The sequence below is a fragment of the Sminthopsis crassicaudata genome, chromosome 6 (assembly GCF_048593235.1).
Source record: "Sminthopsis crassicaudata isolate SCR6 chromosome 6, ASM4859323v1, whole genome shotgun sequence".
Taxonomy (NCBI): domain Eukaryota; kingdom Metazoa; phylum Chordata; class Mammalia; order Dasyuromorphia; family Dasyuridae; genus Sminthopsis; species Sminthopsis crassicaudata.
This window is the reverse complement of record NC_133622.1, coordinates 52,349,091-52,370,315: the sequence shown is the minus strand read 5'-3', so window position 1 is coordinate 52,370,315 and position 21,225 is coordinate 52,349,091. Positions and strand designations below refer to the sequence as shown.

Below are 21,225 nucleotides of genomic sequence, written 5' to 3'. Positions count from 1 at the left end.
CTAGATCTCTTCTTTACCCCATTCCTTCCTGTCTTTTAATTATATTTAATTGTATCATGTTTATATAATACCTCCTCTTTAGAATATATGGCCCTTAAAGTCATAGACAGTCTCAACTTTCTCTTTTTATTTCCAATGACTAACATAGTGTTTTCAGTAGTAATCTACTGATCTAGAATTTATGAATTCTACATGACGACCCAATGAAGATTACTATAGTAGCACTGTATACCCATCAGAAAAATTAATGCTTCACTTACACTTCAATAACTCTAGGAGTAAGCATGATTTCTCTCTCTAGAAATATGATTTTAAAAAATCACCTATGTATATGTACTGTCAAAAATGTTATAATTATAAAATTAATAAAAAAGTACAGGGGAAATTATTTTATGAGGTCATAGGTGAGAGATTTACACAAGTTCACTCAGAATATTTCTTTTGCAAAACAGAACAAGAAAATTCATTACCACACAATTAAGGCAAACTGGAACTCCACCTGTTACTCTTAGGAGTTTTGTTCAGAAATGGGTAGTTGGGGCAAGGGAAGTATAGTCTTGCAAACTTGTATTACATCAAATGAACAGCTGTTGTGGAGACTCTCTAAAATATCTTTTATTAGCTCAATGAATGGGAAATACATTGACTATGCCTTGTAGAAACTTTATTTGTAATCATATAATGAAAAGATAAATCATTTCTTGTGATTCCTTCATTCCTTCCTTCCTTCCTTCCTTCCTTCCTACCTGCCTATTCTGTCTCTCTGTCTCTATTTCAGCCTCTGCTTCTGTCCCTTCTCTTTCTCTGCCTCTGTCTCCCTCTTATATTATTATAGCACTTTTCTCAATGGCTGGTTTTTCCCTCATATTTATTTATGTACTCCTTGCATCTCTTCCTCTTTGTAATTAAATATAAGCTCCTTGAAGGCAGATACTATATCATATTTTATTTCTGTGCCTGCAACAATTACTTTTCTTCAATTTTGGACAAATAAATTGTTAGTAATTCAATTCAATAATTAGCTGCTCAGATTTTAGTAAATGAGATTTCGAGAGATGAATAATCTTCCATAATGTAAATTTATTATGTCTGGGCTTGTTCTCTGTGCTTATTTTCAAATGAAGAATACATTATTAAGACTAGGTATCATCCTAGACCATCTCTACATTATTGTCATAGCCGGATTGGTTCAACTCCTTATCCTACCTCCCTTCTAGGAATTTTGTAAGATAATTGTTTTATAAAATCTCAAGTATAATTTTATTGGCTTTATCATTTTTCTTCCTCTTGTTTAAATGATCAAAAGTGTTTTAATCACAGATTCATGGATTTACATGCATTTTATTTAGATTAATATCAAGCTGTCTCTTCTAAGATCTATTCCTTTTCAAAAATGCATGTTTTTCCTTTGCCATATTCCAGTCAGGAATCACCTCATCTTTTAATGACAAGGACATGTTTATCTCCTTACTTGAAAAGAAATCAAGCTATTTATTACTCAAATGAACATACTAAAATACCCAAGGCTTCAATGTTATCCTCAACATTCTTCCTAGGTTATTTTCTCTTATTGATGCCTGGATTATTTTCCCAGCTTTATCATTCTTTTTGTGTTAGCATAGGCATTATATTCTTGTTTTTGTCATTTCTGGTAACACATTAACCAGTTAATGAGAATCATAGAATCAAAGATATTTGATTCAGTAAAGATTTTTGATGAACTTTATAGAATTTATATACTGAATTCCCAAAGGAATTACTAGTTACTATTAAGAAAGGAGAAGCTCAAACAATCCACTATTCTATGGAGTTTATAGAATTAATACTTATTTCCATTTTTTTTTCTATAGAGATCCTTGGGTTTATTTGTTTTGGTTTGGCCATTCCAGGAAGATCTAAAAATGGGATTTTTCTCCCAGAAAAGGAATGTTAACATTCCCTAAATACCTATTATTTGTGGTTATACTTTAATTCTCTGGGATTATATATTGATATGGGTGTTAATGAAGATTAGTTGAAAATAGACTTTGTATTTGAAGATTTCCTACTGTTTTTAAGTGTCATGATCTCTTTATTTGGCTAATGTTTATTGTGTGCAGAGATAATAGATTTAGAGCTTTTATGGTCTCAGCAGCATATTTGTTTTTTTGGACCATATTAACAACCTACTCTTGCTTAGCTTTGTCTCCAGCCATTTAATCAGTCCAGCATAATTACCCTAATTGCTTTGATGAAGCCTCATCATAAGAGCTCAGCCTCTTCTATCAGTGTTTAATAAAAGGATGAGGAGAAAGTATAGAGAGGATTGTTAGAGGTAAGACCAAGGAAAGACTGATTTTTGTCAAATGAAGCATAGGTAGATATTTGTAATAGCTTACCGTGTATTAAGGGAGAAATGAAATAATAGCAGCTTTATCTTAGGAAAGAACTCCCTTTCTTATAAACAAGAAAAAATATGATGACTATGTTGAACAGATTAGTACAGTCATAAGAAAAGTATCTTGGAATAGGCCCATAAAATGAACCAAAGGGACATGTTTACAGGCCCACATCATTGTTTAGATCCTATTTGTTCTTAAAGTACAATCATGAATAACTCTTTTACTTGGAATCATGGAGGAAAAAAGAAAAAAGGAAAGAAAGTAAGAGAAAGAAATAAGAAAAAGAAGAAAGAAAAGAAAGACAAAAGAAAGCTTGCTTCTCAGAATTATCATATAACTTGTAGATTTCAGTGGCAATTTTGGATCACAGATCTTGTTTACTCAAGTGGTTCCCTAGTACTAGAGATAGGAGTCTATGTAATGAGCCAGAAGAGAGATAAAGGGAAATAAAATACATTATAGTCTGATTCTATAAAAACTAAATGTAAAGAATAGCCCATGTGCCAGATTCCATTGTCATTTGGCTTTAACTAAAAGTTGTCCACATTCTTGCATTCCATTCTGTGAGCGCTACATCTTTTAGTAACAAGAAATGTGTTGGATGATATCAAAATATAAAGTCTTCTCATATATAGTAAGCCTTACTGTAAAAATGTTTAATTGATGTTTTTTATATTACTTTTTAAATGATTCCAATCCTCCAGATAGATCATTTAAATAAAGCATTTATAATTTGTTAATACACACATACCTATGTATATGTGTATACACAAATACAAAGCTCATGTCATACCTTTATTGGGCACCTCTCCCATGAGATGTGGAAAAAAAAATGCTTCAACATTAATACATTGAGAATCAAATTGGTCATTGCATTGAACAGAGTTCTGATATCTGTATTTGTGTTATCATTATTATTTTTTTGCTTTATTGAAGTCCTTATAGTAAGTATTATCCTTTTCCCATTTTCCTTACTCTGGATCAGTTAATGCAAATCTTTCAAAGTTTTTCTCGAATTGTTCATATTTGTAATCTTCATGGTACAATATTTGTGTTTATTTTACATATCTCAATTTAAACACTCCTCAATTGATGGAATCTCATTTATTTTCTAGTTCTTTGCCATTGTATACATACAAGTATATTTTAGAAATTAGAAATTTTTAGAATTTTTTAGAAATTATTTTGTTTATATTACATTTCTTTTTATCTTTGACTAATTTGTAGCATGTACATATTAACAGTATTGCTATTAGAATATTTTATATGACATTTCCTTTTATCTTTAATTTGTAGTATTTGCATATTAATGATATTGCTGAAAAACAAAGAATGTATGAATTATTAAATTTTCCAGTATGGTTCTAAATTTTAAAGTATATTTTTCATACTAACCTAAAATTTAGTACCTGTAGGAGAAAAGAAAACCATACCCTCAATCCCCAACTGATCAATCATTTCCTCCTTGTGAATTTTCATTATGCTACTTCCCTACCTTGCTCTTCTCTAGGGAGGCACATAAGATGAATTGGCTCCCTTTGGCAATGTCATTTTCTTCAATTACACAAACAGCAACCAGAGAATCTGGGGCAAATGAGAACGACAAGAACTCTGGAAGGTGGCTAGTGATTAGCACTCATTTTGTGAGTCCCTGGAGGCTTTTCAAGTACTGATTCCCTTGTGGTACTATCAGGAATAGCAAAGTGGCAGGGAAGTATTCCATAGCCAGGCCTCATTGAGCAGTTCAAGATAGGGCTGTTGAGGGCAATGTGTAGGATGTTGGTTGCCCCTACAGGCACATGATCAGAAGGAAAAGAAATAAAGAAAACCCTCATGACCTACAGCAAATGTAAATATCTATAATCAGTCTTGAGGCCTGGGAACTGAACTGTTAAAAAAAAAGCCTTGGTACTCAGGAAAAGGTCTGCATTTGTTTTTAAAAAAAAAACAGAATGGAGTTATAACATCTCCTATTTTCTAAATCATTCTCTTTTGTATTATTAATTATTTTTGAGAATACATGTTTAGGAAAGACTTTAGAGACATTCAGCTTATCATCCCCTTTTGAATAAAATTCTTTACCCACATACATTCTTGGAATAGTATTGTGTCTTTAGAGTTACAAGAAGACATTTTATTTGTTTCTCTGCCAATTTCTGTTTTGTAAAAGTCAAGTTCATGATGATGTAATTGTGAATAAAGGAAGAAATCATAAACCATGAGTGAATGGAGAACTTGGGAAGGATAAAAGTCTATCCATTCAACAGGCATATATCACCAAGACAAATATTGTTTCAACTCACGCCATAGCCATCAATACTATTAACATATACTTATAGAATGGACAGATTTTATGTAAGGAAAGGATGCATGAAAAAATGAAGTATCTTTATGGAGGTATACAGAACAATAAAAAGGAGGCCAGGAAGACATGGGGAAATTTTAGATATTGTAGTGATAGATAAGGAATGATTTAATGAAGGAGAGCAGGTAGGAAGAAGATTGGCAGTATAGAAAGAGCCTTACATTATAATTTGAGAGACATGTGCTTTTGTTTTCTAACCATCTGATCTTGCTTAAACTTCATTTCTAGTCCTTGATTTCCTTGTCAGGGAAATGAAAAGATGAGCAAATATGAATTTTTAAGTCCCCTTCAAAAAAAAAAAAGGGGGACTTAGATTTCTTTCTATGTGCCATGTATGACATGGGATCAAACCAGATGCTTTTTTAGAATTTTTTTAAATTTAAGAACATGTGTTTTCAAAGGTTTGATTAAGGGTGAAACACAGGAAGTATTTCTCTCAGCTAATATGACCAAATACAAAGTAAAGTAGGAATGAGTGTCAAAGCCAAAATTTTTCAATATAACTATAGCAGCTACATCCTTCTGTTTGAATGCAAGGCACACTGTTGGAAAGTGAAAATAAGACACTCAGTTCTAGTGTAACATTTCAAAGTCTTGCTGAGAATCAATGGTTGTTCTCCCAGGAATCACTTCACACCAAGAGAATTCTGATGCTCTGGGGTAAAAGAAAATGCCTCAGTAAATGGCCTGCTAATTTCTCCATCAAACCACAAAGAGCAGCTGAACCAAAGCTCACTTCCTCAGGCATTAGAGGCCAGGATTTTGAGCAATTTTATGGTGCTGGGAATAATTACCAGCTAGTCACAATAGGTTTTTAGGGAGGCCTTTTTCTCTGATCTAAAACCAGAACCAATTCAGCATTTGGGAATTGAGTGTCTATAATATCTACAGAGCAGACAAAGTCCTCTGTTACTCCAGCTTTCTAAGCAGAAGTGATATTCTACTTTTTCTGCAGGATCATGAAGCCAGAATGAGTGGATATGAAGGACTATCACAAGGATCACTTGATTCCCTTCTGAATAATTAAATAATCTGCTTTCTTAGTTGTTTTTCTTTTTCTTCCTTTTTTTTCTCTTCAAGATTATTGCAATTAACAATTTAATAAATTGCATTTATTAAAAACTTTTAAAATGAGTATCAACAATGAGATTTTGCAATCTCCAAACTCTTAGAATAATAGAATATCATTATCTCATTTCCCTGTTTGCCAATTTGAAAAATGAGAGCAAAGGGAAAGTAGCTGAAGAATGTGGCTTCTTTTTGCAAGTTTTCTCTCTAGGTTTTCCTCTTATTTTCTCCCTTTCTTCTATTAGTTTCTGATATAATGAGAGAATACATCATTCTTGTGGTGTCTATCTTCAGTTAAAGTGGAAAGGCTCATTAAAATATGAAATTATTTTGGGGTGATTATTTTCCAAATCCTTTGCTGTCTAAAGTTAGTAGTGTTCAAATTTCTATAAGGAGGTCGTCATCTCGCAATATTTGTACATTTTTCCCTATGATGTTTAACATGCATGAGAAAATATTTTGCTGGCACACCCAATGTTGGATGAATTATCTGCTTCATCGAGAGCTTCAGCATGATCAATTTGGCCACCAGTGGTGGACAGGTTTCATCGGAGTTATCTGACAGGAATTCATTCGGTACACAGAAATCATTGAGGAGTTTGCAATGTCTGTTGTCAATGGACTGAGTTTAAACACGCAAAAGGGAGAAATCCTTCACTTAGATAAAGGTGATTGAAGAGAAGAAAATGCAGGCTCACCAAACCTTTCAAGCAGTTCTGTCAAAGAAATGCATTTTATGGTTAATCAATCAAAGCTGTTGACAGGTTGCTGTGTGGTCAGCTGTTTAATGTGCGAGTTCTTTCAGCCCAGTCCTTTGTTTCTCTGAGGCTGCATTTAAGGGACTGGACAAAAGTTATCAATATCATTTTTTATTAGAAAAGGACAGTATAAGTGGAATGCACTTGCACATGAGAAGAGTTTAGTTTGATTTACTGAATCAATCCTAATCAACATCCTTCAGCAGGAAAACAATAGCTTGTCTTATGACTGTGCTCATTTGATCTGAAATTGGATCTATGTAGGCACATGGATTCTCATGATAAGAGCTTTGAAAGGTTCTAACTAAAACCTAAGATAAAACCCCAGAGACCTTGACTTCAGTGAGTAAGGAGAAGGTGCACTATGTTACTGCTAAAAAAGAATTTACAGTCACTGGCAATAGGTACAAACATTTCAAACCTAATAACCTCCCCCAAAGTGAAATGTAAAAATAAATAAATTATTAAGGGAAATCTGGAAATATGGATTGGCTAGAAATGGAGTTTATAGCTTGATATATGTCAATTGAGTTGCAATACCAATAACACAAATGTTGAATTGTAATAGGATTCCTAAGGAGGTGGGTAGTTATAGGCCTTGGAAACCATTATAGCAATCTCTGCTAGCTTTAATGACTTATCCTTTTCCAATTGTGTCTAGCAGGTAATGCTATATATGAGGTGTCCATATTAAATTATGAGTCTCGGGGGAAAGCCATAAACTAAAGCTCACATTTCAAAAAAGAAAGAAAAGAAGGGAGGAAAAAGGGAGGAAGGGAGGAAGGAAGGAAAAAGGGAAGAAAAAAAGGGAGGGAGGAAGGAAAAAGGGAGGGAGGAAGGGATGAACGGAGGAAAAAAGGGATAAAGGGAAGAAGGAGGAATGAAAGGGAGAAAGGAAGGAAGAAGGAGGAAGGAAAAGAGGGAGGGAGCAAGGGAGGAAGGAAGAAAAAAGGAAAGGAGGAAGGAAGGAAGAAGGAGGAAGGAATGAAAGGGAGGAAGGAAGAAGGAGGAAGGAAAAAAGGGAGGGAAGAAGGAAAAAGGAAGGGAGGAAGTAAGGAAAAAGAGAGGAGGAAGGAAGGGAAGAAGCAAGAGGAAGGAAGAAAGGGAGGAAAAGAAAGAAAGAATCAGAATAAAAAAAGAAAGAATCCTCGAGGAAGAAAGAATCAGAATAAGAAAAAAGAAAGAATTACGGAGAAAGTGAATAAATGAATCACAGCATCTTGTGGGGGAGAGAGAAGAACATGTTATCTCTGGTAAGCCTTTAAACTTTTCACTTACTTTGTCTAGAAGTCAAACAAGTCACTGACAGCAATGTTGTATAATGGAAGGGCACCCAGAGATCCTGGACTTCGATCTCAATTTTTGCCATTTAATACCTGTCATATTTTAGTCAAGTCATTTAATTTCCCTGGGCTTTAGTTTCTTCATATATAAAATGAGGTAGTTGGATTCAACCTCTAAGTTCCTTTCCAGTGAAAATCTGTGATCCTATAGAGTTACTTTACTTACATATTTTAAATAGTCCTGGTCATGTGGGGCAGATAAAGTCTGAACTGGCACTGAGTGGCTATGCCAGGCTGCTTTCCTTCTTTATTCATTCTACTGCTCATGTGTTTCATGCCTGAAAACCCAAGGTTTCTGCTAACTGAGGATAAGAAGGAAAAAGCAAGGACTTTAATGAAATCCTTCTGGGTGTTAGATCAGGAGCAAGAGGTGTAACAGAGAAACATAGTTATGTGAATCCAGTATTTCACCTGGCAATATTAAAAGACCAAGGAATTTATCTCCTGGGTCAGAGGTCAGTGACAAAGACATCTGATTTAGAGGTCATTCTCAAAAAAAGTTGTATTTAGGGAAAATAACTTTGACTCAGTCATTATAGGGATGAGAAAAAAAATGAGGTTTTTTGATCTGAATTCTCTCTTCTTCCATCTTCCTCATCTCACATTCCTCATATGAATTATATTACTATTTTTTCCTTAATTCCTTTCTCACACAAAGAGGTAGATTTAGTTCAACTAGAGGGCACAACAGGCAGAGCTCAGCATTTGGATTCAAGGACTGAGTTTAAATACAACTTCAGACATTTACTAGCTATGAGATTGGGCAACTCACTTAGCTTCTGTTTGGTTCAGTTTCCTCAATTGTAAAATGAAGATAATAAAAGTACTTCTCAATGTTGTTGTAATGATCCAATGAAATGAATATGTTATTTTTAACTATTTATTTATTTTTAATAGACATTACTTTATGAATCATGTTGGGAGAGAAAATCAGAATTAAAGGGGAAAAACATGTAAGAGAAAAGAAAATAGAAAAAAGAAGTGAACATAGCATGTGTTCAATCTCCATAGGTTTTTTTTTTTCCCCAGAGGCAGAAGGTATTTTCTATCCAAAATCTATTGGGATTGATCATGGCACAATCTTGCTGTTAATATACAATGTATTCCTGATTGTGCTTGTTTTGTGCAGCATCAGTTCATGTAAATTTTTCCAGGTCTTTCTAAAATTAGTTCATCATTTTTATAGAATATACAGTTATTCCTCAACTAATGATCATCTTCTCATTTTCTAATTCTTTGCTACCACAAAAAGAACTGCAATAAACATCTTTACACATGTGGATCCTTTTCTCTTCTTTATGATTTCTTTGGGATACAGACTAAGTCTGTATATACAGAGTTTATAGCCCTTTGGGCATAGTTCCAGGTTACTCTCTAGAATGATTGGATCATTTCACAACTACACCAACAATGTAGTATCCCAGTTTTTCTACGTTCCCTGCAATATTTAGCATTATCTTTTCCTGTCATCTTAGCCAATCTAAGAGATTTGAGGTGTTACCTCAGAGTTGTTTTAATTTTCATTTCTCTATCAATAGTGATTTATAGCATTTTCTCATATAACTAAAAATAGCTTTAATTCCATCATCTGAAAATTGTCTATTCATAACATTTGACCATCTATTAAATGGGGAATGACTTGTATTTTTATAAATTTGACCTAATTCTTTATATATTTTAGAAATTAGACCTTTATCAGAAATACTTGCTTTAAAGATTTTTGTCCAGCTTTGTACTTTCCTCTTACTCTTGTTTCTGTTGATTTTATTTGTACAAAACCTTTTTTTTTTTAATTTAGTGTAACCAAAGTTGTCCATTTTGCCTTTCATAATGTTCTCAAGTTCTTTTTTGGTTATAAATTATTCTCTTTTACAAAGATCTGATAGGTCTGTGCTAGACTATGTTCTACTCTCACCCAGGCATGACAGACCTTGCCTCCTGGCCCTCTTAGGCTGGTTAATTTGCTTCGCTTTTAGTGGCTTTTGCCACTTTAGAATTTGTTAAAGTCATTATTTAAAAGTATTTGGAGGGGGTTCTGGAGAGTCACTATGGTGAGAGCCTTTACTCTGACATCTTGACTCCATCTTCTGCTTGTTTCTTCTTGAATGCTTGATCATACATAGATAATATGTCCCTCCTTCCTGCCACACTAGTTTGAGAGAATAAAATATGAAAGATGAAGCTCGATTTTCAGATCTTATAATTGCTGTGGCCTCTTGGCTACAAGCACCATACACATACACACGAATGCTGTATTTACTCACAAATTTTCAGTTCCTATCCTATACTTATACAACATCTTCTGTCTGTGGATTTCAAGAACTGCAAACATCTGCTATTATCTCTGTTTTTGCAGATAGAGAAACTGAAACACATAAACATTAAGGTCCTTAGTCGATGGCTGGCAAAGGATCAGGGAAAAGGAAAAGAATCCTGGAATTTCTTTGAAGAAGCAGAAATGCCACATTTTTAGGATCATAGCTTAAAGGAATGTGTTCTTCCTCTGTCTCTGGTGTGCATGTTGATGTACTCAGAAACCATTACTCAAAGAAGATGGGTACAAGTGGATTCCTTGTTCTTTTGTATCTCACCTTTGCTGTCTCTGTTGAAAAAGTAAACACAATATTGGATACCTCAGAGAGCTTTGAAGGCTTAGTGTTTAAGCAATCCTTTCAGATACTTAAATCTTAAATGAAAGTGATGAAGTCATTCTTTACACAGCTCAAACCACGAGACTATATTGATTTTCTTGAATGCTAAAACACATACACACACCCCACTCCTCATATGCACACATGAACTTATATATATATATATAAATATGCACATATTATGTGATATATAGAGAAACTTGTTATGTAGATACAATATGTACATATACACACATAATATCAACATACATTTATACACATTCATTCATACATGTTTAAAATGTGTATAAGTGTGTTTTAGCAGGGATATAGGAATAATTTTTTTTTTTTTTGGCTGCCCCAGGAATAAAAAAACCTTAGGAGGACCTGAGTTAAAATCTGGTCTCAGACACTTAAAACTTCCTATCTATGTGACTCTGGGCAAGTCCCTTAATCCCAATTGCTTCAGAGCAGCTAGGTGGCACACTAGATAGAGCACTGGCCCTAAAGTCAGGAAGAATAAAATATTTCAAATAGACAAAATTTTACCTTCATGTTCAAGGAGTATTTTTAGTGATGTATCCCTTTCTAATGTAGGCACTTGATTGAATATCCATATTGGTGGCTTCAGAAATATTTTCCTGGTTTGTATAGATAACTTAATGTAGATTTCCTGTATATAAAAGATGGGTTGGTCATTAGTCCTCCATCCATTCAGGGCTACTGATTCTGTTCCTTGCTAAAGGATAAGAAAACCTGGTTATATAGTTGATTAAAAAGGAAAAAAAAAATCAGACATGTTTCTTTTTTAAAGTGGGCAAGATATTCTCTTTTCATAACTATTGTATCAGTGTATTTCTTTGTTTTTTCTACACTTAAAATCTCCATAGCTTCAGCAGCAATAAGATATCCTTTCTATATTTATGTTTAAGGGAAAAAGATGCAAAAGTACTACTTTACCTAAAAGTAGCTGCATGAAGCAGTGGACAGATTGCTGAACCGGAGTCAAGTACCTGAGTTCAAATCCAGCTTCAGATATATGGTAGCTATATAACCTTACACACTTAACCTCTTTGTTCCTGGTTCCTCAAGAGTAAAATGGAGATAATACTACCATCTACCTCTTAGAGTTGTTGTGATGGCCAAATAAAATAATGTTTATGAAATACTTAGCACAATGTCTAGCACATAGTAGTTGGTTAATTGATACTTATTCTTTCCTTTTCCCTACACCCCTGTTATTGTGGAAGGATTTTATGAACTAATTATAACTAATTATAGATGTATTTTATATTATAGATTATAGGCGCTCTCTCTCTCTCTCTCTCTCTCTCTCTCTCTCTCTCTCTCTCTCTCTCTCTTTTTTAGACTACAGACTGGTTCAATCATTTTATTGGCTGTTTGCCTGAGTGATTGTATATCTAGTCAAAGTTCCCATTTTCAAGGCCAGAAAATTGGAACTCAGGCATTTACTCTGCATTTTGAACTCACTGATTGATATCTACTAGCATAAAACATCTGTTTCATCCCTCTATCAGAACTTATTGTTGAGAAGTTCCCTTAACTTTTAATTTATTCAATATTTTTTCCAGTTACATGTAAAAACAATTTTTATCATTCGCTTTAAAACTTTCAGTTCCAAATTCTTTCTCTTTTCTTCCTTTCCAACTTCTTATTGAGAAGGGAAGCATTTTGATATTGGTCATACATGTGTCCCTTTAATTTTAAGCAATTCTTAACAGTAAAATTGCAATCTTCTTCAGAACATATTGAATCCACAAAGGCATGTATAGGAATGAAGCACCAGGGTTCCCTAAGCCTACCAATAAATTCTGGGTTTTCTATAGGCTCATAAAAGAGCAGAAAACAAGGGAAAATATGCAAACTAGAACCAGGATCAGGCTATCACCCTCAATTTAAATCTATTATTTTTAAAATCCATGTCTTTCTTATGTAAAGTATAGTTAGCAACACACTACTTGGACTTACTGAAAAGCTTGAAAGACAGCTGGAGGCATTGAGATAAGAGACTTCGAATTAGGAAGACTTGAGTTCAAACTTAGTTTCAGATACTTACTATCTCTGTGACCCTGGGAAAATCACATAATATCTCTTTCCCTCAATTTTCTCAACTGGAAAATGGGGACAGTAATTGTACCTATTTCTCAGGATTGTTGTGAGCATCAAAGGAAATAGTAATTGAAAAGTGCTTAGCATATAGTGGGTACTACATAAATGTTAGTTATTATTGTTTTTGTTATATCACCACTATCATTACGATCCTTGTCATCATTATCATCATCATTGCTTCTAACTCCATTTTTAAAATGAAGGCAATAAACTGTGAAATGATTCTCTCAGTGTTACACTGGGAACTAAAGTCACACAGATCTTTTATCTTTAAACTCATTTGTTTTTCCCAGCATCTATCTATTCCAGATGCCACAGTTTATGATAATCTTTTCTACCACAGAGGAGGGTAGCCAGTATGGTTTTTGATGTGGTAGCCAATATGATAGATAACTAGAGCACTGGTCTTAGAGCCATAAGAATTGGATTCAAGCCCTGGCTTAAAGAATTTATCTGTTTTATATTAATTAAATCAGTTCATTTCTCTGAGTTCCAGTTCTCTCTGTAGAATTAGAATAGTAAAAATGTCTATTTCTTAATATGGTTTTCAGGAAAGTACTTTCTAATCTTTAAGCATTATTCAAATCAACTCAAATATTTTTGTTGCTATTACTACTGCTACTAATAATAACAAATCTATGGGTTATTTGACGAATCATATACTGTATTAGAAAGAAGGCTGAATTTGTATTCACAGAACCTCAATTTGAACTCTGATTTTGGATTTATTATTTGATATGCAAAATTTTGATTGCTTTGGGCCTCAGAATTCTTAGTTGTAAAATGAAATGGTTGGATAAGATAATTTTCTATGGCGTCTTTCAGATGTAGATATTTGATCCTGAGTTGAAAATACTGTATATATTTATAAAGAATTGAAGACTACATGGGGTCATTATTCCTCTCTTCAAATATTGAAGTTATCAAGAGAAAGTTTAAAAAAAAAGTCATTTTTTTGTGTGGTTGTTTGTTTTGTTTATAAATGGAAGAACTATCAGTCAATAGAAGTACAGAGGAAGGAAAGTAGGATGGGAATAAATGTACTCTGTGCGCCAGAAAATATGTTTTACAAATATTTCATGTAAACTTCAAAAATAACTCTTGAGAGTTAAGTGCTATTGTTAGCCTCATTTTCAAGTTGAAAAATTGAGGCAGACTGAGGATAAATAATTTTGTCAAAGCCATTCATCCAGTGACCATCAGAATCTGAATTTGAATCCAAATCTTCCTGATTCCAGGCCTGGTGCTCTATTCACTTTCCCACTTAGCTGCTTACAGTCATCAGTACTGCCCTCATTGTTTCACCTAAAATCAGGCCTTTTTAATACCTTTATAATTTTCTATATGATCCTTAGTGTGGCCCAATTTTCTCTTTCTCTTTAGATCTGAGAAATTGTGTATTTTCACAAGTGATTTTATCACTTTTTTCTCTACAAAATTTTGTACTTTCTGTCTCATTTGGGAAATTGCTAATATACCAAAATGTAACGAGCTGCCGTCTCCAGAAGCTGCTGGATCGCTCTCTGGGAAGAGATCTGCTGTGTCTACTCAAATCTCTCAGACAGATTCTTCTTCCTGTAGCGAACCGTTGTCTCCAGGCAGTTGCTGTTAACTCTTGTCCAAAGAAGTGACTTCCCTTCCTGCAAAGAGCCCCGTCAAGCCTGATGCAATTCAGAGAGTCTTCCTTCTTGAATCCTGGCTCTGAATCTCCTCCAGCTCTTATCCTTCTCCAGGCCGATCTGCCCTCTGCGCCCAATGCTGTCTCTTTTTATCTCCCAGAGAATGGGCGTGGGACAATGCAAGGGCTTCTGGGAAGAACCACCCCAGCCAATGAGCTTGCCCCCTCTATCAAGTCAACCTGAGTTCTCACCTTGTAATTGTCCAGAAAACCTGAATTCTCACCTTGTCACCATCCAGACAACCTCAGTTCTCACCTAGTAATCCCAACATCTCCCCCTTTCTTTTGATTTAGAACATAGGACAGTCATGACCTTGAAACATAAATCCATCAATATGGGAAGTATTACAGATAATTACATAAATTACATAAGCACATAGTAACATAGTAACATAACACATGCTAGAAGTATATAACATAATCATAATCATAAATTGAAAATTTATAAATGTCCATAAGTCCATTGTCCATTATTCTCATCTTGTGTGAGGAAGTCCAATGATTCCTGCTGGTTTTAAAGTTCTTTAACAGTCTTTTTATTAGCCATGCTCTTTCGGTGTAAGATGTTTCTTAGATCTTCTCCTTTATTTTGAGGTCTTTCTCTTTTTCTGTCTCTCTCTGATGGACAAGGCGAATATGACTCGTTGGCACCCATCTGATTCCTTCTCCTGCTGAAGAAATACAAGCAAACCCTCTCTCCCAGGCAGTTAACCTATCTAATTTCCTTCTATTTACCACTTTCTAAATCTCTTCTCATCATCTGACAATTACATTGGAGTTGTTTGCACTGGGCACAGCCCTGTTGGTTTAAAAGGCCTGTATTCTCCCCAAGTGTAATCCATTTTTGCAATCTGATTGCCTTTTGACTCACTTATCAGGTAATCCCTTTCTGCCATGTGATTGCTTTTCTGCTGGTTGATTAAATCAGAGTCCTGGCCTTGTAAAGGCTCTTTGGGTGTAACATCAGCTGCCATCATGCCCCAAGTCTTTTTTGCCTGGGGCCCTGGACCTGGGCCTCTCATCCCATTTCGCTGAATTATTCTACACTCTGATGCCCAATGGAGTCCTCTGTTGCATTTTGGACATGGGGTTTTAGGTCTTCTCTCACCCTGTCTTCTCACTGTATCTCCATACCTACACTGAGCTCTTAGATGCCCAATTTTTCCACATTGAAAACATCGCCGAGTTTCTCTAGAAGGCCCTTGCCAGGAGGGACCCTGTCTTTCCACATTCATCATTGTCCCGGTGTAAAAAGCATTTGTTCCCACTGTAGCACAGCGTCTTATGATCTCCTCTAAAGGAGCATCTTTGTCTAATCCCCATATAATTCTTTTGCAAATCTCATTGGCATTTTCCTTAGCCAGATGTCTGGTCATTATTTCTGTAGCTGAATTTTCTCCAATAGTTCTTTTGACAGCAGTTTGCAAACGTCCCACAAAATCTGCAAAAGGTTCATTGGGACCTTGCTCTATTTTAGTGAAAGCCTCTCCACGATCTTTCTGTCCAGGGAGGACACCCCAAGCTTTTATTGCAGCCTTGGCAATTTGTTCATATATTGTCATGGTATAATGAATCTGTTCCGAATTCTCTCCATACCGACCTTCACCAGCCAAGTGCTCAAAAGTGAATTGTGTGTTAACTCCTATTTCCAAATTGCATCTGACTTGAATTTTACATAATTCATGAAATTCCGAAAGCCATAATAAATTTTCTCCAGGTTCCAGGCATATCCTTGCTATGGATTTCCAATCATTCGGGGTTAGGACTTCATAAGACAAACCATCTAGTAACATTTTGACATAAGCTGATGTAGTCCCATAAAGGGTACAACCTTTTTTCAAATCCTTAATTTTATTCAAATCTAAAGGTGCATATCTTCTCATTTTATGACCTACAGAATCAATATTTTCAATCACAGGATATGCATGTATAAAATCACTTATATCCTGTCCTTCTCTCTTAGCTTTAACCAATGCTTTTTCTAATCTTGTCATAGGCTTAGGCTTCTTCACAGGCAATTCAGTTTGTGTTTCTGCCTCTTCCCCTCTTTCTTCCTCCATCTCTGAAGCTGGGGTTGATGTGGGCCTGTCAATAATCTGTTCTCTAGGCAGAGTTGAAGCTTCTTCAAGAGAATCATACCATAATTCCTCATTTAAATCTTCTTGCTCTAGGACAAGATCTTGATCTTTCCTTTTTTTTTTCACACTTCCTCCTCTGTTCATTTTTAGAACTTTTCCTTCTCCTACAACTTGCTTGATAGTTTAAGGCTAATTGAACTATGTTGTAGATATAAAATACTTCTGCAGAAATTGAACGAGGCCCATTTTTTGCTTGAAATTCTTTCATTTCATATCCCACTAGCTTCCATTTATCTACATCTATCTTTTCTTCCTCTAAGAACCAAGGGGATGTGCGTCTTAATGCAGCCAAGAGTTTAGCAATCTGTACCCAGGTTACAAGTAAACTCTGCTCCTCAATTATCTTGATTATACTCTCTATAGTACCACTCCTGAATGGGGGTGGAGCTGAGGTTGCTTCTGGGGCTGGGGTTGAGTCGGCTGAGGTCCAGGGATTGAATATAGCTAACATCTGCCCCATTTCAGCTATAAGAGATTCCTGGTTTATCCCTTAACAAGTTAAGTTCCTTATTTATCTATTAGCACGCTCACTTAATCTTTAACAAAGTTTCCTCGTTACTCACGGTTCTGGGTCAGAGAGACTGAGATCTGGATGGGAGGCTTTTCCACTGGAATCAGGACCGTGTCTGTCCCTGTTCGGGCGCCAAATTGCGAAGGTCTGGTCTAGCTCCTCTTGTCAGGATAAGCAAAAGTCCTTGCCCCACGTGTGGACGCCAATTGTTGCGAGCTGTTGTCTCTAGAAGCTGCTGGATCGCTCTCTGGGAAGAGATCTGCTGTGTCTACTCAAATCTCTCCGTCAGATTCTTCTTCCTGTAGTGAACCGTTGTCTCCAGGCAGTTGCTGTTAACTCTTGTCCAAAGAAGTGACTTCCCTTCCTGCAAAGAGCCCCGTCAAGCCTGATGCAATTCAGAGAGTCTTCCTTCTTGAATCCTGGCTCTGAATCTCCTCCAGCTCTTATCCTTCTCCAGGCCGATCTGCCCTCTGCGCCCAATGCTGTCTCTTTTTATCTCCCAGAGAATGGGCGTGGGACAATGCAAGGGCTTCTGGGAAGAACCACCCCAGCCAATGAGCTTGCCCCCTCTATCAAGTCAACCTGAGTTCTCACCTTGTAATTGTCCAGAAAACCTGAATTCTCACCTTGTCACCATCCAGACAACCTCAGTTCTCACCTAGTAATCCCAACACCAAAAGGCCATTCTTTTGTATTATGCTGAAAGATTTGGGTACATTCATCATGGTGACTAGAAGTTTTAGTGAGAGTATAATAGATCTCTTTAAATAGAGGATTCAATTTGTTTATATTAATTAGACATTATAGGGTGAAATATATTTTGTTTCAATTTAACTTCCAAAAATATAATTTGGTCCATTCTCTACTGATGACTTTTTTTTTTTTTAATCAATGATGCTATTAAATCAGAAGCAACATGGTACCTTTTAGGGGGAAGTGATTGGGAGGGGGAGGATATTATATAAAATATTTGTATTTCAGGAAAAGATTAAATTTGAGAACTAGTTAATGTCTCATCAAATTCTGATAATATGAGACTATAAACTCTAAGAGCATATGCCTATACATACTAAAGTGGTTCACCAAAGACACGTTATCTAATTGAGAACTCCAAACGAAAGAGGTCCAGAATGCAAAAGAGTCCCTCATTTGTGACTTGGGACTTTGTCCTTCAATTGTTGAGGTCAAGATCTGTAGGAAGTGTTGACAGTTTGGTCTGTAATTAAAAGAAAAGGTACTTACAAGAACCCATTCATATCCTTTATGATATCCCTTGGGAGCATTTAACTGACTAATTTGGACAGCCTAGAGGACAAATGAGGGCCTGGTCTCCTCTTCTTATACAACTCTGTAAACATAATCCCAAATTGATTGACCTCTAATACATCAGAACTGAATGAAAAATTAATTAGATTGGCTGCTGCCCTGAAGTGAGCACTTTACTGCTCTGTTCTTTTGTCCATTTGATCCTTTTCCTTTTGATCTATGGGTAAAGCAGTCCTTATAAGAAAAAAATACATATATAGCAGAAGGTTAGTGATAAGTATCAAATGACTCTAGACAAATTGTGGAAAACTGAGTAGGGTCTCATTAAAGTGGATCTCTTAATGGTAAATGTACTCTGACTATGACATTTAAAATGAAATCTCTATTCCTTTCTATTAAATTTATGATACTGTGATTTTAATTTTTTCCCCAACCACGTTTACTTAAATAAATTTCCCAAAGCAGGGGAAAACAGGAGAATTTGTTTCCATCTCAGTTCATCTGGAAATGACCATTCCATAATAAATTAATTTTCAAATTAGCACTTTAGTTATAGTTAAAGAATACTGCAAGGATCATAGAAATCATCAAAAGCAACTCACTCATTTTACAGATGAAGAAACTGAAGGTCACAAAGGCTAGAAGACTTGCTGAAAGTTTTAAAGCTCATTAAAGGCAGGACTGGGACTAGAATATAGGTCTTTGGATTCAATCCAGTGTTCTACATTATTCTTAAATAGTTACAATGACATTTATAAATAAATATATGCCTAGTGAGAAAAGATGACTTTTATTAAAACTAGAATATTTCCCTCATTGTTTTATATAGTTTATTAAATTAATGATTTTTTTTTTTTACTTTGAGTAATAACGGATAAAGCTAAACCTCTAATTTTATATGTGAAGAATATATCTACATTATACTAAATAGTTGTACATAACAAAAATCTTCTTGAAGAATATATTTTTCTAATGGTTTTGTTGGATTTTTATTGTGATATTTTACATGAATAACAATTACTAATATTTATCCATGGTTCTTTTTTTTTGTTTGTTTTAGGCTTCTCTTATTTTAATAATAATTAGGACTCTAAATTAGTAAAATATTCTTTTGTACACACACAACACACACACACACACACACACACACACATATATATATATATATATAATGTGATACATGTGTATCGATATACACCCATATATAATATTTGTGAATACTTTTGTACATATATGTGAATATTCACATATATGGTAAATATATCATTCACATATCCTTATATGCATTTATATGACTGTTCTACATGTGGCATAGAAATATAGGCAGACAGACAGAGAGCTAGATAGATAATAACAATTATGTTTATATCTCTGTGTAGATCTGATCTGCAATCTGGTTGATACTGTTTCCGAGAGAAATCATATGTTTTTCTTTTGTGAAGATAAGAAGAGGACATTTACTGGTCTCTTATACTTTCACTCATCTGTCTACAAGAGGAGTAATAGGTGAGTAACCTTTCTACCATACCTCAAATATTAGCAGTCTAAAGACAAGATCCCTTAAGGTCCTGGGATAAATGCCACTTTCCCTGATCAATTTAAAGAGGAGAACAAAATGGTTTATTCCCACCAAATACTGATTTACAATGGATAATTACAAGTGACTTAACACACTAAACAGAAATCACTGAAGTTATAAAAGATCAGAATAGACAAATACATACATAATATTTTAGATCAAATAAGGACAGAGATTTATCTCATGGGAGCTAGATATGGCAGGTTACCCCAGTCAATACTGTCCAATCATGTAACATTAGAAAGCAAGGTGGCTGATTTTCACATCTAATGATTCAGAGAGATCTCCTATCTGCTATTTAAAAGACCATGCTTGCCTTTAAATTTCCTGTATTTGATTTGGTAAATTCAAAGAAGTCCCTTTTCCTTTACATAGGTACATAGCATTGTAGGCTCAAAGGTCTCTCAGCTGATCAAGTCATGTCTGCAGCCCATACACAATACTCAACACAACAGAAAGTTCCTTAATAAATCTTCCCAAACTTTAATGGAAAGGAATTATATTTTCTCAGTTATAAAGATCAGGTATAGATAGACATAGATATAGATTGATATGATATTATAGGTGTGAAGTACAGAAGCTCTCTGGAGGGCTTCAGGGTTAGGTTATATCAAAGTTCTTGATCTTTAGAGGGAGAAGTAAAAGAGGCAGACAAGCAGAATCCTGGATTCTCAACTCCAGAGCCACCAGCCTCTATCCTCATCCTGCCACAAAGTCACTCTCTGGCTCCTCCCTCTCTCTGCCCTCCAATCCTTGCCTATGATTATCTTAACACCAAGCATTCAGCAAGCACCCAACAGTGAGAAGAACTATTTATCCAAAACATAGGCTACTTGTCTCACATTGAATAGGTAATTAGATTTAAGTGCTCAGTTGTCTGATTCAAGCACACCTTTTTCAGAATTTCAGCCCTCTACATCTCTCACTTTCTTTTGTTTTAGAATAGAGGTGGTCACACCACCCCTAACTTCTCAGGAAAGAAGGTGAAAGGACTAAAAAGGAGATGATCACACCCCACCTGACTTCTCAGGAAAAGAGAAATGAAGTGGGGAGTCAAGCCAGATATTGTTAGCAGTTTTCTGGGCTGAAGGGTCTTACTAGAAACAGGTATGCACAAGCCCATCAGCGTGGGAGGTGTTACACAAGCACATAGCAATAACACAGGCTATTAGTGATGACTCTCCTCACAGTCAGTGCAGGCTCCATGTGGTGTAACAAACATGAATTGTACATGCAAGTAGTGATAGAACAAACAATATGAATCAACATGGTGTTGTAAAAGATTTCCAGAAGTCCTAGAAGGAGGTTATGTAAACAGCAGTCACATATACACCTCCTTCAGCAGCCAAGAGATAGTCCAAAACCAATCTATTGTCCC

The 21,225-nt window shown here is 35.2% G+C and overlaps 1 long non-coding RNA gene across 1 annotated transcript in view; it reads left to right on the top strand.

The window, feature by feature from the left end:
• Positions 1-21,225, top strand: part of LOC141546385 (uncharacterized) — a 158,814-nt gene that overhangs the window by 79,682 nt on the left and 57,907 nt on the right. The window contains exon 2 of the long non-coding RNA XR_012483291.1: positions 19,648-19,774. This is a non-coding gene — a long non-coding RNA (uncharacterized LOC141546385). The remainder of the gene's footprint in view (positions 1-19,647; positions 19,775-21,225) is intronic.